Below are 17,466 nucleotides of genomic sequence, written 5' to 3'. Positions count from 1 at the left end.
TGTGTGTATACACAGTAAAAAAGAATTTATGCATCATGTCTCCTCTTACGTTACCTCTTGCTGTTTGTAGTTACACTGTATTCATGATTGAAATAATACCTACTGATTTTCTTGCCTGAATTCATAGTCAACAAAAACATAGGAAAAAAAAACCCACACGTTTCTTTAGATAGTATCAAGTCATATTACAAGTGACAGGAAGCAGATGGAGCACTGTAAGGGCAGATTTTTAAATACACACACACAGAGACACACAATCCCCATCCTTTAGTGTACCCACTAAATGCCCACAAAGCTGGGATTCAGTTTGGGTCAAAGATGGGCTGAGACCTCAGCCTAGGTACCCCACGAAACAGCAGGAAGCCAGTAACTGAAGATGTCATTGCTGCTCTCCGGGTTTGCATCAAGAGCATAAAAGAAACAGCATTGGTATTTAGATGAAGCATAGAGCACAATTTAACATGAAACTTATTGTTCCAGTTTATAAAGTGGATTTTTAAAATCACTTGTTGAAATAGCAAAGCTTCGTTCAACATTAAATTTGGCTTTTGGGTTATTGCCTTAGACAAAAGGGTAGCATTTTTATGAGGCTTTTTTTTTCTTACTAATGTAAGGTTTAATTAATTAATTCAGGTTTATTTAATAATTCTAGGCAATTAATACTTCCATCCCTCTCTCGTGCTTTCTTCCTTTTCTTTTGGAAAGTATTGAGTAATAACTTATTACATCATAGAGCAAACACTTTCAGGTTTCCTGGACTGTATTTAAATTTGTTATAGTGAATAATGAAATTATTTGAAGGTTAAGTTAATGAAAGCTACCTTTTTTTCTTTTTTCTTTTAAAAGGACAGAAGGCAGAGTACATTACTTTTCTTTGGTTTTCTTAGATCTTTAACAGATGAATTTCCCATTTCAGGGTTCAAGGAGCTTAAAAGGGTTCCTTACTTTAGATAATTACTTCTTCAAATAAATTTTATGCATTAATTTCCTTCGGGACTAAAGTTGTTCTCTTGTCATTCAGTGTATACCTGCAGAGTAACTTTAGCGAATAATGTCTGACATTCATTTCACTGGCTAATTCTGATGGGAAATGAAGTTAACCTTTCTTCCAAGCTACTAACAGACTGAAATATTCCCACTAGGAATTTCGTTTTTAATACAATGGGTAAAATTCTCAGTATTTATTTATCTCATAAATTACTACATTAACCTTAGACATGTCCTGAAGTTTCTGATCAATTCCTTTCCAATAACAGTATACTTAAATATTTTTGCCTGCAAGTAGAAAAAAAAACCTGCAATGCTTTTCTATAAATCTACTCTTTATTTTACCTTCCTTGAAAACATTTCTAGAGTGTTTTAGAAAATTTGGGCTATTTATCTGTACAAGCAAGTAATACCATTTTGTGTTTGTACAAAAGAATAAGTCATGTTTTCCTCTATATAATCAATGCATATCACTGTTTCCTTAAGAAACAGTGCTTCATTTTTCTGCTTTTTCTATGTTCAGCTTTAAAAGTAAATACCATTTTTAGATTTTGAAAATATATGTATATACTACAGTTTCATTTTCTGTCCTTTTTACATCAAATTGGGGAAGGCGAGAAAGAGAAAATTGTTGTATCAGCTTCCTCAAAAGCATTTATGTTAGAAGTATGCTACATGGGCATAACATTGTGGCAAATTGGGTTAAGCGGCCACTTGTGACACTGGCGTCACCAAAGGACTGCCAGCTCAAGTCCTGGCTTCCCTGTTTCCAGTCAAGTCCTGCGTTCATGGACAGTGGATGCTGCTCTCGCAGCGGACGGTGGTCTGAACTCTTCAGCATTTGCCACCATGTGGGAGACCCAAATGGAGTGCCTGGCTCCAGGATTGGACCTGACACAGCCATTTCCAGAGCAAACCAATACACTGAGGTTCTCTCCTTCTCCCATCCCACATTTTAAGTACATGGAAACTAACAAACTTACAGACATAAGCAAAGGTTTCAATGAGGCAGTATTTTTGGTTATGTAACTTTTATTATTAGAGTAGATGTTTGTAAATGAGTATTGTTATTTGAGCAAGAAGGGAGTTTAGAGCAATTTAAATATCTCCTGACCACTTTCGTGAACACACACACACACACACAACAAGTTCATTTTTTAAAAGATTTTTTGATTCTTATTGGAAAGGTTTAGCTACATGGAGAAGGAGAGACAGACTGAGGCCTTCCACCTGCTGGTCCACCTCCTAAGTGGCCACAATGGCCAGGGCTGAAAATCACTTGCTTATTTTTTAATGACTTCTCCATAAGGTTCTCTGGTTAGAATTCATTATTTTCAACACTCTGCTTCATCGCTTTCTACAGTTGCAAGAAGAAATTTTAATACAAAGCTCTGTACTGGGTAAAAAATCAATAAAGGTTGAGTATATGTGGATGCTACTAAAATGACCAGTTCTTACAATACTTGCCTCTGATGTATGATTCCTCAATTTACAAAAAGAAGAATTGAAAAATCTGACAATTGCTGGGTGTATAATTTATTTTTGAAAGTAAAGTACTCATTACCTGAGGCTTAAGCACACACACATACACACACTCATAATCTTGAAAATTTTTGTGCATAGCTCTTAGTATGTTTTTTAAGTTCATTTTGAATGTTTGTTGATCTATTGGAAGAGCAGAACAACAGAGAGTGAGAGGGAAAGTCAGCGAGAGGGCAGTTCTACCTGCTGGCTCATTTGCGAAATGGCTGCAATGGTTGGAGCTGGTTGGGCTGAAGTTAACATCCAAAAGCTTCATCCTGATCTCCCACGTTTATGGAAAGAGTCCGATCGCCTGGACCATCTTCTGATGCTTTTGCAGGGAGCTAGCTAAAAAGTGGCGTATCTGAGACTGAAACTAGCACTCTGATACAGAATGCAGAGACAACAAATGAAAGATTAACCTGTTGCAGCACAGCATTCACTCCAATAGTGAGCATTTAATATAAAACTCAATCGTTTTTTTGTTTTGTTCTGTTCTTTTGTTCAAGGAAAGTTATGAGTTATTTTTGCAAAGCTTTGTTTTGGTGTTGTGGGGCACTGGGCTAAAAAACAGACTGCTGGATCAGGAGTGGAGAGCCAAGGTCTGTGCCGGGACTCAACAGGCTGGTCCTCTGACTGTAAGCTCTGACATCCCATGTGGGCACCAGTTCTAATCCTGATAGCTCCATTTCTGATCCAGAGGTTCTTTGGATGATTTAATTTTACCGTCCTATTGCATTAGGGAAAGGGTGTGTTGGGGGGGAGGATGGAGGAAGAGACGGAAATAAGATATTTGTCCAGATCTTGTACAGATAACATGATTTGTCTGACATCATACACGCTTGAAGATGAAATGTTCTACTGGAAGACAGAGACAGCTCTGTATGTTGAACAAGGAATCCAGTAAGCTTTCCTAAGCTTCAGATTGCTTCCAAAGTTGGCTAGTTGGCTGAAGTTTAGAACTCATACCCTAAGACAAATGTACTTAAATATTTATGTTAATAATCCCCCTTCGTTTTCTGCAAAGCCCCTGCTTTGAAGAGGCTTGCAGGGTAAAGGAACGGTACATTCGCTTCTCCTGTCTTACTCACCCCAGGGCGTGTGCTCGGTTATTGAGACGGTAGGAAAAAGGCATTTGGTATTCAAACATGTTCTCCATCTCTTGTCTCTTGCACCTCCCTCCTGAATAGCAATCAGTTGTATGTCTGGTGTTTTCCCAGAGTGGTGATAAATTTTCACTTGGGTTTTATATAGTTTTTGTTTGCAGTGTATTTTAGTTCCTGGAAGCTACGTGCAGACCACTAGTTCCAGCTCTGGTGCATATGTGAGCATATACCAGGGGAAATAGGAGACATCTGTAATCCTTAAAATTCCACCTTGAACATTTGTGTTCTTTTTTTTAAAAGATTTATTTTTATTATTTTTTCATTGGAAAGGCGGATATACAGAGAGGAGAGACAGAGAGGAAGATCTTCCGTCCGATGATTCGCTCCCCAAGTGAGCGCAATGGGCCGATACTATGCCGATCCGAAGCCAGGAGCCTCTTCCGGGTCTCCCACGCGGGTGCAGGGTCCCAAAGCCTTGGGCTGTCCTCGACTGCTTTCCCGGGCCACAGGCAGGGAGCTGGAATGGAAGCAGGGCTGCCGGGATAGAACCGGCGCCCATATGGGATCCCAGGCGTGCAAGGTGAGGACCTTAACCACTGTGCCACCGCGCCGGGCCCCATTTGTGTTCTTTATAAACCTATTTGCTAGGCCTGTGAGCGATTTTTAACTTGCAGTCCTTTTTGATATTCAAATTTCACTCCAATCTTCAGGCAGAACTGAAAGCCACCAGTGCATATAAACTCCAGGTAGGCAAGGTAAAAGAGGAAAAGGTTTTGATTTGTCAGATTGCAAATCTGAGACAGATGCCATGATCTAGATGCACATGTGGACTTGCATGTCGACCATATCGATTGACGATCTCTTCACAGTCCGCAGAAAGCACCTGTATACTCTTATTTGGGATTTTGAATTGTTTAACTCATTTAATTAATTTAATTCTGATTTGTTTTTTTCTACATTGTTACGTGCAAATGCAGATAATCAACAATAAATTATTCACAGCAGAAAATTATTTAATTTAGTTTAAAATGTTAACCCAAATGGAAAGACCAAAATAAGCAAGGAAGAACTGAAGGCTATTATACTTTTATGAAGCCACTTCATCATTACTAATCCAAATAATTTCAATTTCTCTGGAGTAAATTACTAAGTGATTAATTATCAATGTCATTTGTTGCTGGGTTGGATATTTTGTGAGCTTGAATATAATTACCAGTCACAATTTTATTTTTCGACATTGACAGTTTTGTTTAATTAAATTCTCTGGAGTTTTGAAAAAATCTATAGGAAATAAATGGGGAACGTAATATATTGTACAAATGTCATTATCTTTTAATAAGACAAATATTTAAATGATTTTGTGAGTTCTCAGTGATTCAACAAAAGTGGAACAAAAATCCTAGCTCTATTAACACTTCGAGATGAAGTCTCAATTTCTTTCAATTCAAAGAGAAATCGTGCTTTATTTATGGACATTTTGTACTATGCTGTGTCTTTTTCCTTGGTCCTTTGCTCACAATGAACCATACTGAAATGGATTTCTGCTTGCATTTTTCTTTATTTTTTTGGATATCTAACTTCCTATTGTCTCCAGCTTCTAGGTTTACCCCTGCTCCTTATTCAATTTAAATTTTCACATACAAAATATTTTCTGTAGGTCCAATGCTTCATCCAACTTGATTCCTCCTGATAAAACAAATCCATGCACTCCTTTCTGGGGTAATTTGACAAGTCTCTTATCCCCCAACTCCAAATGGTATGCCATTGTCATGGGCTGAGAATAACTTAAAGAGTTCCAGACTGAAAAAAAAAAGCTACATTCATATTCATACTGTTAGAGAAAATTATCCTTTTCCCTTAAGATAACTCCATATGATCCTTTGCAGTACTGAGGACTGTTTGCCTTACAGAAACAATTCATCCAGTAATGAGTGAGCAGGATTAACCTAAAATTTAAAAAAAAAATCATGAAGCAATCATGATGATCTCATTTCATAAATTGTGAATAATTCCAATTTTTAAGGCTTTTCTGTATCTCTTTTTTCTTACCTGAGAGTCTGAGAGTCTTTGTCTCTGGAGACACAAAGTAAGTGAAAGAATAATGAACTCACATGCCAGTTAGGTCCCCCAAATGCTGCCAAGATAGGCTAAGGTAACCCTGGAGTCCGATTTGGGAGCTGGGAATGCATCCAAGTGTACCATGTGAGTGGGACAAACTTTGTGACGCGCGTCATCACCAGTGCACTGGCAGGAAGCTGGCATGAGATGTCAGAGCCAGTAACTGAATGCAGTCATGGTGGTGTAGAAGCTGCACGCTCTAGTTGCCAGGTTGAACGCCCAGTATAAGACAGGTGTGTCTTCAGTGCAGCTTGAGAAGATTTCCTTGAGCAAAAGTATACAACATTCATCATTTTGCCTGTGACTGTCTGCAAACTGTTACTATTTCCTTATTTATATAAGGACATACCTACAAAATACATGAAGAAATATTATATAAATTTGTGTATGCATTTGTTGTTTACAAATCTAAATATACACTTTGTTGACATATCATAAGAACTTTGTGAAATGGACCAGCAAAGGAAAACACTTTAGAATAAAATGATCACATTTTTGACATGTAGTTAAATGATTTTATCAGATGCACGCAATTTGCTTATTCATTGGTCCATTCATGTCCTAACCCATATATTCAGTAAAATCTTATTGAAGAATTACCTACATGCTATAAATATTCAACTGCTTTTTGCCAATTTTTGTACATAAACAAGAAAACACAAAATTATATTTGGCTGAATAATGTATTTTATCTGCAAATAAAATACTCTTAAATATTATGTCACAATTTGAAATTAATCTGAAGAATTATCTGAAGACACTGATAAGCATAATGGGTAGAAGATACATAAAAAGCTTTGCAGAAGATAAAAGCACATAAGCCTAGTACCTCACTTGAAAAAGAGAATAGGATTTTTGGGAAATAAGAAAGAGCACATGTAGACCACAAGAGATGAAGCTAAGTAAAGAGATAGCTGCCAAATCCTTCATTTTCTGATGGATCAATCCTGGAAGGTGCATTACTTATGTATAAGTATGATAAGGCATTGATCTAACTATATTTATTTCAGGAAGATTTATTTGACTATACGCTTACATGATGCATCAATATGTGTCATGATCGGAAAATGAGAAAAATTAGAGGCTAGTATAATTATTTAGGAGACATATTAAAAGTATCCTGGATTAGTGTGATGAAAGTATGTTAACGTTGCATTGGTTCATTGGTATATACCTTTACTTACTTTTTTTAAAAAAATAAAAGCTACTGCATATTCCTATAGGTGTTACTCACATAGACTCAAATTAATCTTACCAAATAATTAATTTAACAGATAACGGTTGTATATCTCATGATTTAATGTAATTATAATGCACGGATTTCAAAAGTATGTCGAGGTCTACTAAAATATAACAAATACTGCATTCCTTTTTATTTTAATAACGTCACTATTGCCCTGGACAATTATTATAGCTTCAGCCATTCAAAGAACAGAATTAAGCCCAATTACATTTATTATTTATGGTTTATGGTGTAAGGGTGTTTGAGGAGGTTGTATATTAATTATTACTCATTTGTTGAGCCTGTGGTTAATAGTGTCTAGTTGTTCATTATTTCTTCCTTCTTAGGAATCTACAACCAGAACTAATAGCATCCTTTCCATGTTTTAATCTGTATTTTGGTTTAAAAAAATCATTTATTTATTTCTACTTGAAAGAAAGAAAGGGTGAACAGAGAAGAGAGAGAAAGAGAAAGAGAGAGGGTGAGAGAGAGATCTTCCATCCACTGATTCACTCTCTAAATGACTGCAACAGCTGGTACTGGGTTAGGCTGGTCAGGACTCATGAACTCCATCTGAATCTCTCCCATGGACTGCAGTAATCCAAATTTTTGTGCCATCCTCTGTTGCCTTACCAAGTGCCATACCATGGAAAAAGATCACCACGGACCAGAATGAGCCCAAATTAAATCTAGTGCTTAAAGATGATATTTTTCCTCCTGCAATTTGCTTTTCAAAAATGTATCCAGTAACAAAACAATGGCAGAGGATGGATCATCAGATCAGGAAAAACCTTGTTAGACGATTTTGTCTTTTATCTGCTTTCAACGTTTTTCTTTTCCTCTCATATAGGTAAGCCCATCCCTTCTTCTATTGCTCTTCAAACTATAAACTAAGATTTCAGACTACTGTTGCTCACTGCACAGTTGAAGTGGACATTTGTAATATTGACTTGTTGCTAACAGGGCCACAATGACCTGTGATGAAAAATAAGAGAATAAGAATGTTACAAGGAAGGACAAATGTAGATAGCTGGAGGCTGGACAGGCAGATTGAAATGGAACATGTAGCTTGAGTGACAGAGGGACTTGACCACACACCAGTTTGACCATATGTCCATTTATTTTATGACTCTAGTTAGAAAATCCCATGCATTTCCTTTCACTTGTTTAATATGAGCCAAGTTAGACTCTTTTATTACAACCAAAAAAAAAAAGATTTTCAGATTGATGTATTGTGTTGTCAGAAATTTTATTTTTAAAGTTAGATGTTGTACTTCCAATTTCCGCATTATTTTGCATTACAGCTTCTGCTGTTTTCCTGATTTTCATGACCATGTGAGTGGACGAGTGCAGATCAGTTCTGTGTTTCATCTACTCTTAGGAATGACATGTATTTCCACTTGAAAAACAATACATTTATGTATTGTTGGCTTATTTTTTACTTGTGAATTATTTGTAAAAGTTATTACCAACTTTATTAGGATTTATTTAGCTTTAATTTTATGGATTTTTTTATAATCAGACAAATACCTTTAATAGATTTATTCTATTTTAAAAGCAGAATGAAGCCTGTACAGATACAGAGCAACAGATATTCCACTGACTTGTTCACTCCCCAAGTGGCTGCAAGGATTGGGGCTTGGTGAAGCAGAAGCTAGCAGCCCCGAGTTCCCCATGTGGGACTTCCCCATGCATGGCTTAAACTCAGTTATGTGTGCCGTTTTGCACTCCCTGCGCACATTACCATGGAACTCAATGATGAGCAGAGCAGTCGAGACTTCAGCAAACTGCACCACCATACTGGCCATGAAATTTACTTTTGCATGTATGTCTTGCAAATGTTTTTTCTAAACTATACCCAGTTTATTCAGACTTTTAACAAAATAAGATAATGTTATAATGTGGTGAAGTATAATTTATGACTTTATGCTTTGTCAAAAGTAAACAATAATAATCTACTATAGATCTCACAATAATTTCTTGAGTTTTTAAATAGAGAGCAACCATTCATTTTTATTGTGGGGTGTGTGTTGTGGTGTGTGTGTGTGTGTGTGTGTGTGTGTGTGTGTTTGTAGGCTTTTAATGCAATAGAGAGCCATACCTTTTTTCTTCATTGCAATGCACACTTTTTCATGAACCATTTGCTGTAAAGGCACTTCTAAATTTCATTAAATTACTTTTGTTATTTCAAAAATAATGCATTTGCTGTGTAAATGTGAGCCATTTTCTGGTTTCTATTACATTTTATTTGTAATTAATGCTCAGACAAAATGTATAAATGCAAAGCCAATGTTAGAAAAGAATGTTCTCAAATTAATAACTTCACTTTTCCTCTCCATAAAATAAAATTTAAAAAAAATGACTACACCAAAAGCAAGCAGAAGGAAACTAACAAAAAGATAATAGCTGGATTAATGAAATATCACATAGGAAAAGAATAGATACAATTCCTATTTTTTTCAATAGATAAAATTCAAAATTAGCCTTTTGAAAAGGATAACAAAAGTGAAAAAAAATTAGGAAATCCCTTTAAATACAGAAAATTCCAATTACAACAATCAGGAATAAACAGCACAGAAATCATTGCAGACTTTAGAGTATTCAGAATAACTATAAATAAAGTTATGAACAACTGTATCAACAAATTTTCATACCTAGATAAATATTATAAATCCCAGAAAAAAAATAAAATCATTTAAAGTGACTCAAAAAGCAAGAAAAATCTGAAAAGAATTTTAACTTTTTTTCAGTGATAATTTCAACTCTAGACCCATTTGGAGATGACTCATAAATCATTTCCATGATCTACTTTGTAAAATCACAGAAACTGACAAGAAATCCTAAACTTCAAGTTACCACACTGTCAATATCTCTCCCACACGCTGTTCTTATGCATATCAATATGGGCACACGCTTCAGGAAGTACTAGAAAAGCATTAAATACATTAATGAGAAAAGCACGACACCATTTCTCCCCAATATTAACTGAAGTTCAATTTGGGGAATGAGTTCAGTGAACATAACAGCTTGGAAAATGAAATAATAATCATTCCATTAAGTAAATACAAGCTCTCATGCTTTCATTTTCAAAGAAAGAAGATTGTATTTTGGTACAATTTACATTATATGGAAATTAAGAATGAGAAGAGTGAGTTGATTTAATAAGCTGATCACTGCTTCTGAATCTGTGTATTGCAAGGTGGTTCAAGCCACAGCTACTTTCCACTCCTGGGGCAGCTTCCTGGCACCCATACGGGATAATCCGATGGAATTCTTGCCCCTGACCTTCGTCTTAGCTGACTCCCTGTGATGATGGGTCTGTGAAGAGTGGACTGGGCGTGGGGAAATGGCACACAGAGGCACAGCAGGCTAATCATTCAGTTCATGTGCTGGCTGCTCCACTTCTATAGAGCCTCCTGCTTATGACCTGGCAAACAGCAGAGAACAGCGCAAGTCCTTGTGCCCCTGAACTCACGTGAAACACAAGGAAGAAGCTCCTGGCTTCCAGCTTTGGATCAGCTCGGCTCTGGCTGTGGTGGCCATTTGAGAAATGATTTGGCAGATGGAAGACCTCTCTGTGTCTCTCCTTGTCTCTGTAAAATCTGCATTTCAAATAAAAACAAATAAATCTTTAAGAATTAAGTGCTCGTGTAACAAATATTTTAAATAAAAAATCTTTATGGAGAATATGAAATCTATTCCTGCAGGATACTATACTTGTTTTTATTTCTCATTTATCCAACATGTATCTGAATGTGACTATATCTGTGTGTAAGTAATAGAACTCGGTAAAGCAGATACGCAACTAACAGCAACATAGTTTGCTACAGATGTGTATAGGCAATCCTCTGAAGAAACTCCATCTATGAAAAGTTTCCAATAACCAGAGACAATCTTACCATGGACCACATCCTAACTAGTAAAATTTAATCTAGTTTCTGTGCTATTATTACCATTAACTTACACTTTGGTGATTTAGAGTACTGAGTTCCAGAGTTAAATCATATTCAAATTATGCATTTACACTTTGATTTCTAGTAGTTTTAATAGCAGGCCTATAATAGAAGTACTAATTTTATTTCAACATTGAGGGAATTTTGGTTAAATTATTTCTATATGCTTGTTACATTAGCAGTGATTATTAAAAAAATAAGAAGTAATTATAAAGATATTTATCCACTGTGTAGCTACATGCTCTTAATACAATGCATTCAAAATTCATCCATTTGTGGTGTGCATCAATATGTAAGACTGTTTGCTATGATGGACAATAATACATTGCTTGTTATTGTGTTATAGGATATGTCATATTTTGCATAAATATCATAAAAACAAGCATTTGTGCTTTTTCATCTCTCATAAGAGTGAAGAGATTCGCACCATTTTTGAGCATCTAAAGAACAAGAATAGTACCCTTCTTAAAGTAACTGTCATTCCAATGCATTTCCCATAAAACATTTCATTTTGCTGGCTACCTATCACAAAAAAAGAGTTCGCTCTTTTATCTCTAATTTACAGCACATTGGTTCCTTCTATCCACTTTACTCAGGTTTTCGTTTCATTTAAAGGACATCTCTCAAAGTCACCAACAATCTATCCTCTTTCAAATCATACAAATACCTGACTTTGCACTCTGCAAAACATGCGATTAGTAAGCACTCTCTTAGGCTAGTTTTTCTTCATATTTATTATCCCATTCTCATACTATTTATTCTTTGCTTAATGCCATGTCTTTTAAGTGTTTTCTGTTGACTTCCTTCAGTGAAATAGTATTTTCATTCTTTTTATAACCTTATCTGAAACTATTTTATTTACACGAATGAATCGTATATTATTATGAATCATAAAATATCTCCTCCCATATTGATCTTTTAAGGTTGCTAAATCAAGAGTTTAAAATAAATCATTTACCTAAATTTCTAAGAGCTGATTCAGAAACTGTTTTAAGTGATTGAATTTATGCCCCTTACAAATGATTGGGCTAGCCTACTGTTGGCCTATATACACATTCCAAGAGAAGAAGCCAAATGCAGCTCAAATTAAAAATATTTAGTCTAAGCCTGTCATTCTGAATTTTAGGAAAACCTACATTTGTATAGACTGCCTACACATCTTCTCAGACTCTCCATCAGAAGAATGTTGTACGCCAAGCAAAGTTTCTCTTGGGTTGAAGAGAAAGCCAATTAGCTCGTGAGACCTGCTCTCTCGGAATGCCTGCATAGGCCTCCAGAAAGAAGGAGGAAAGGTTTTTTTCTGTTTCTAAATCTTTCCAGAAGTGTGTGTATTTTGGAAGACACCTTCTCAAACTTCTGATATATAAAGTCTATTCAATCCACGAGCTTTCAAAGATCTCAGCTATGAGGAAGTGAAAATACTCAAGTTGAATTGTTTCCCAACAGGTTCACAGCTCATTTCTGAAAAATTCCAAGCCCTTGGTAAAACTCCTCAATGGTACAACACTGCACCAACCTCCCTAACTAATCTAACACCAACTATGAAGTTAATTTAGTTTGTTTTACATAGTCCTGTCAACAGGGCCCTGGTCATCAAATGAGATTAACTGGGTGTATTAACCTTTATCACAGGACCTGCAGCCTTAAATCTAGGCAATTAAAGAAATCTTGCAAGCATTACCACCGAAAATTCAAGCAAGTCTTATATGCTTCCTCATTGAATTTTACATTTGATTTTGGACATTATTCCAGATACTCATACAGCAGATTTTGACATACAAGAAAAACTGTAAGAAAAATTTGAGATTCACAGTAATTCTTAATAGTAAGGTGAAGCTACCTGAATGTCATGCAGTGTTGAGATAGTGTCAACATAATTTCAAATTCAATGAGGGATACATTTTATGCCAGCTTATATAATTGAGCATCTAACACAATAGACAGAGGGTCCCACAAACTTGTTCAGGTTGACAAGCTCACTATGACCCAGAAAAATTCATCTTAGTAACAAAAGGAAACCTCCCTTTAGAGATTGCTTCCATCATCAGCAATGTTTGAGTTAATAGTGGTGTTTTCCTAAACTCTTACAATTATTCAAAAGGTGCAAGTCATTGTACTCTGGAGTGGAAATAGAGAACATACCTGGATTCTAAACAAGAAGTGTAATCCAGAAGGTACATCTGATTTGGGGAATAGAAACCATTATCTGGAGCTTTTGTCAGAAAGTGTAATATGTGATCTGCTTCCAAAATTGTGTCTTGAGAGCCTCGTCAAAAGGCGCTTAGCCAGACGTTAGGATTCCCTCTTCAGACAAGTAAACTGTGGGAACTTCTGGTTTTGGAGGCAGTAGCTGAGGGAAGTCGATGCAGTCATTTCTCTTTGTTGGTGCCGTGAGTGGAGTGGGACTCCCATTCATCTTATTCATAGATTCTATTTGGTGAAGAATCCAGATATATCATACTCAGAGCTTAAGGGATCTAGATTGCTTGCTTTGTTCTCATGATCTAAGCTGACTTCAAAGAGATAGCTGATGTAGCAATTAATTGAACTCAAAGACAGCTATGACCACTTCAGAAAGATGTACCTGATTGTTTCACTATGAGATAAAGCTTTCAATGTTGAATCTAAAATACAAAGCTAACCTGTGGTGTTTGGCATTGAAGTATAAATGCTGTTTGGGATATTCACAGTCTATGACAGAGTGCTCAGGTTCAAGTCTGAGGTCCTTCCCCAGTTCCAAGCTCCTGATAATGTGCGTCCTGGGACACAGCAGGTGATGGCGCATGGCTAACTAATAGCTGTTGTGGGCAATGAAGAAAGAATCCACAGGTTGGGGCTCTGTCTATGATTGTGTGTGTGTGTGTGTGTGTGTGTGTGTGTGTGTGTGTGTGTGTGTGTGTGTGTGTGTGTGTGTTGTGTATGTGTGTCCATGCAAGTGCACTCAAATATGTTTAAATAAAAATAACTAAATAGATACATTTCAATACATTTCAAAAAGACAAAATAGAAAGATTGTTAATCCTGTTTCCCACCCCCCACAAATACACCAGAAGCTAACAATTCCCCTTTTTTAAAAAAAAAAAAAAAGATTTGTTATTATTCAAATGGCAGATTTCCAAAGAGGAGAGACACAGAGAACCATCTTTTGTTCATTGATTTATTCCCCATATGGCCACAATGGCCAGAGCTGAGTCGATCTGAGGCCAGGAACCAGGAGTGGGTACAGGGTTATAAGGTTTTGGGCCATACTTTGCTTCTTTCACAGGCCACACTCAGGCTGCTGGATAGCCAGTGGAGCTGCCAGGACATGAACCAGTGCTGACATGTAATCCCAGTGTTTGCGAGGCAAGGATTTATCCAATCAACCCTTGTGCCTTGCCCAGCTAAGACATTACTCTTCCAGGTGTTTTGGTTTATATTCTATTTCCAGTTAAATAAAATATAAGTGCTCCCTTCCAAAAGATATAAGTTTACTTTTCATCAGTCATAATTTTTTTTATTTTCTCTTATCAAGATGTTCTCTGTGAATCATATGTAATTTATAAAAGACACATTTTCATAAAACTTAATTCTAATCAATTTAAAATCTCAGAGGATGCCTCTTTTCTTCTCTTCCATCCAGAGTATGCAAGTCAATGGATGTCCTTGAAATTAGGAAAATAAGTACAATGCTTAAGAATGCTTAAGGAGGCACCCCTAAGATTTTAGTGTTGGTCTGCAAAGCTCCTGTAATCCCCAACTTTTTGTATTCATCATTATTTTTAAGAAGCTTACATGAGATAATCCCTTTCTGGAACAGCTATACTTAATGACCAAACTGCCTTGGTAGGTTATTTCCAGAGAATGTAAGCAAGGGAAAGTCAAATGATCAGTTCATTATTAAGAAGTATTTCCATAGAAACATAGCCTTGAAGACTGCACATATAGCAAGAATCAGCTGAGGGATAATGATGGAATTATCAGTTAACCAGTCAGACTACACAAATTCTGCAATCTCTCATCCAGCAAGTAAACATCTTTCCAACTGTTATTTCAGTGCAATTGAATGCACTTTCCTCCATTGAAGCTATCTTGGATAAAATCTTGATGTTCACATTCTGTTCCCTACAGTTTTTCCCTAGTAATGTTTTTAACCTTACCTCCTAGCACTTGTTCAAACCATTCTTATTAGCAAGCCACTTGGTTGAGGACTACACATTGCATTTTAAGGATGCATTTATATATTTGAAAGGGAAACAACAAAGCGAGAGAGAGGGCTTTTGTCTATTGGTTCACCTCCCAATGGTCGTAACTTCTAGGATTGGAGCAAGACAAAACCAGTAGAAACTCCATATGGCTTGCCCGAATTGATGTCAAACCCCAACTAATTAGGCAAGCACTTAGTGATAATCACATAATTATGAATAATACTGGGGAAGATTATAAACATAAACCATAATTTATGAAATGGAACTTCTCCCCATATTTTGAGAAAATTAGAGATTTGATATCAGGAAACTTATATAGCAAGTAGTTAAAAAATATTCAAATGGAAATGGTGTGATTGATTGAACCATTTTCTGTAAGATGCTATATCCACAGTATTTTGTTTGTAAGATATAATATGACTAAACATCGATGAAACCAAAACAGCAAATTTAATGTCTTTTTCAAATATGTTCATTATGTTGTGTGATCAAATAGTGTAAAGTTAAACCATGTTGTCCGTTTGGCCAATTCATATTTTGATCATGAGATAAAGCTCAACAACATAAAACAAAGTTCAGATTGCTTGTCATAACGTTCAAATTTTCAGTACATATAAGGCTAATTGTATTCTGCTTAATAATCATATATAATATAATTTCTCTTTCTCCTCTTAGATTTTTCCATTGCTTTGTATAATTCCCTTTATTCCTAAGCTCAAACTAATCATTATAATTGAGGTATGAAAATTACACAAAAGACCTGCTAGCCTAAGTTCAACTTTTCAAGCTAATTTTATTTATTTCCTTCATCATGTTTTCAATTATATCTTTATTTGTCTTTGATTTCTTTCTCAATAAGTTTTCCAGAAGAAAAACTGTGTTTGTTTAAACAAAGCAAAAATATGTATCCAATGTTTTGTTTTTCTTTTATATAATTTCCATCTTAACACAAAGTAATTTATTTGGAAAGTGAAAGATTTGTTGACAATAACATGCACCTAATGATTATTATATCCCATGCTTTAATTAAATTCTTCCTTTATCTATTCTTAGGCAACAAAGCCATGCTGGGTTTTTATATTTCTCTTTAAATTTATATCTCATATACAAAATTAACTTTAACCTCCGTCGCCTTGGAAATGAAGGGAACATTGCTTCCACTTGCAAATTTCTAAAATTTGTAGGCTAATTTTCTCACCCATATTTTATGTAGAGGGAAATTTTAGTCATCTTCGAAGACACAAATATGTTGATCAGCTTTTCTTCTTAGTGGGAGATGAAATAGTGCATTTGGTGACACTCACTGAAAAGCTCAAGTAATTTTCAACTTTTGGAAACAAAGTTCCACTGTATTTCAGTTTTAATTTCTGAGTGCATATTGCAGTAAAAGAAGTCCTTTTTTTGGTGTGTGAGTGTGTGTGTGTGTTTGGCGGTGGTGGTGTGTGTGTGTGTGTGGTGGTGGTGGTGTGTGTGTGTGTGTGTGTTTGGTGGTGTGTGTGTGTGTTTGTGTGTGTGTGGTGGTGATGTTGCTATTGACTCTTGAGTTCAAAGATCTCGGGTAAGTGAGAGCAGTTCTTTCTGCTTTCTCCTGAGAATTTTCCACTTTTAACAGTCTTTAATGTCAAGACACAAGGAAGAATGATGACAGTTTGACAGATGAGGGTCATATACTCAATAACATGTTCTATTCTGGATAAGCAGCTTGTAGAGAAGTGCTGGTAAGCTTGAAACTCAGGAGATACCATGAGGTTAAAAGGCAAGTGATCTTAGTTGGTCACTTGCTCTTCAAATGTGGTTGAATACTGCTCCGTGCTATATAAGAACAGGTCAGTGTTGAATGTTAATCAAATATTTTAAAAATAAGATAATAAAAATCACTAAAATATGCAGCCTTAGAATAAAATAATAATCAAATGAAGAAATTAAACGGGTTACCTCCTTAAAACACACCTAGACAGACAGTAACCACCAAGACATGTTAACTACTTTAATTTTCAAATTTTCTGAATGAATGATTCAAATTTTTAAACCAAAATATTATGATTTTCCAGCTTATTTTAGCATTTGAAGCAAAAATAAATCAACAGATTCATAAAATACAAGTCTTTACTGCTCCAGTTTTTGTGTACATACTATTTCTGGCACATCATCTCTTGGGCAGTAAACATTTTCCTACTTCAATGATGACACATTAAAATTGCTGTCATTCATTGAATTTTCCACTTGAGCCTATGTAATAAATCACCTATGTAAATAGCTTTTATCAGACACAAAAATAAATAAGAAAACAAATAGTTGACACGAGAGAGGCTGCATCTTGTCTTTGGAAGCTCCCAGGTGTGGGGGCACCCTGTGAACTCAGCAGTGTGGTC

Source organism: Ochotona curzoniae, unplaced genomic scaffold (assembly GCF_017591425.1).
Source record: "Ochotona curzoniae isolate NIBS_2020 unplaced genomic scaffold, NIBS_Ocur_1.0 scaffold_2476, whole genome shotgun sequence".
Lineage (NCBI taxonomy): Eukaryota > Metazoa > Chordata > Mammalia > Lagomorpha > Ochotonidae > Ochotona > Ochotona curzoniae.
Note: the sequence above shows the minus strand (reverse complement) of the source record.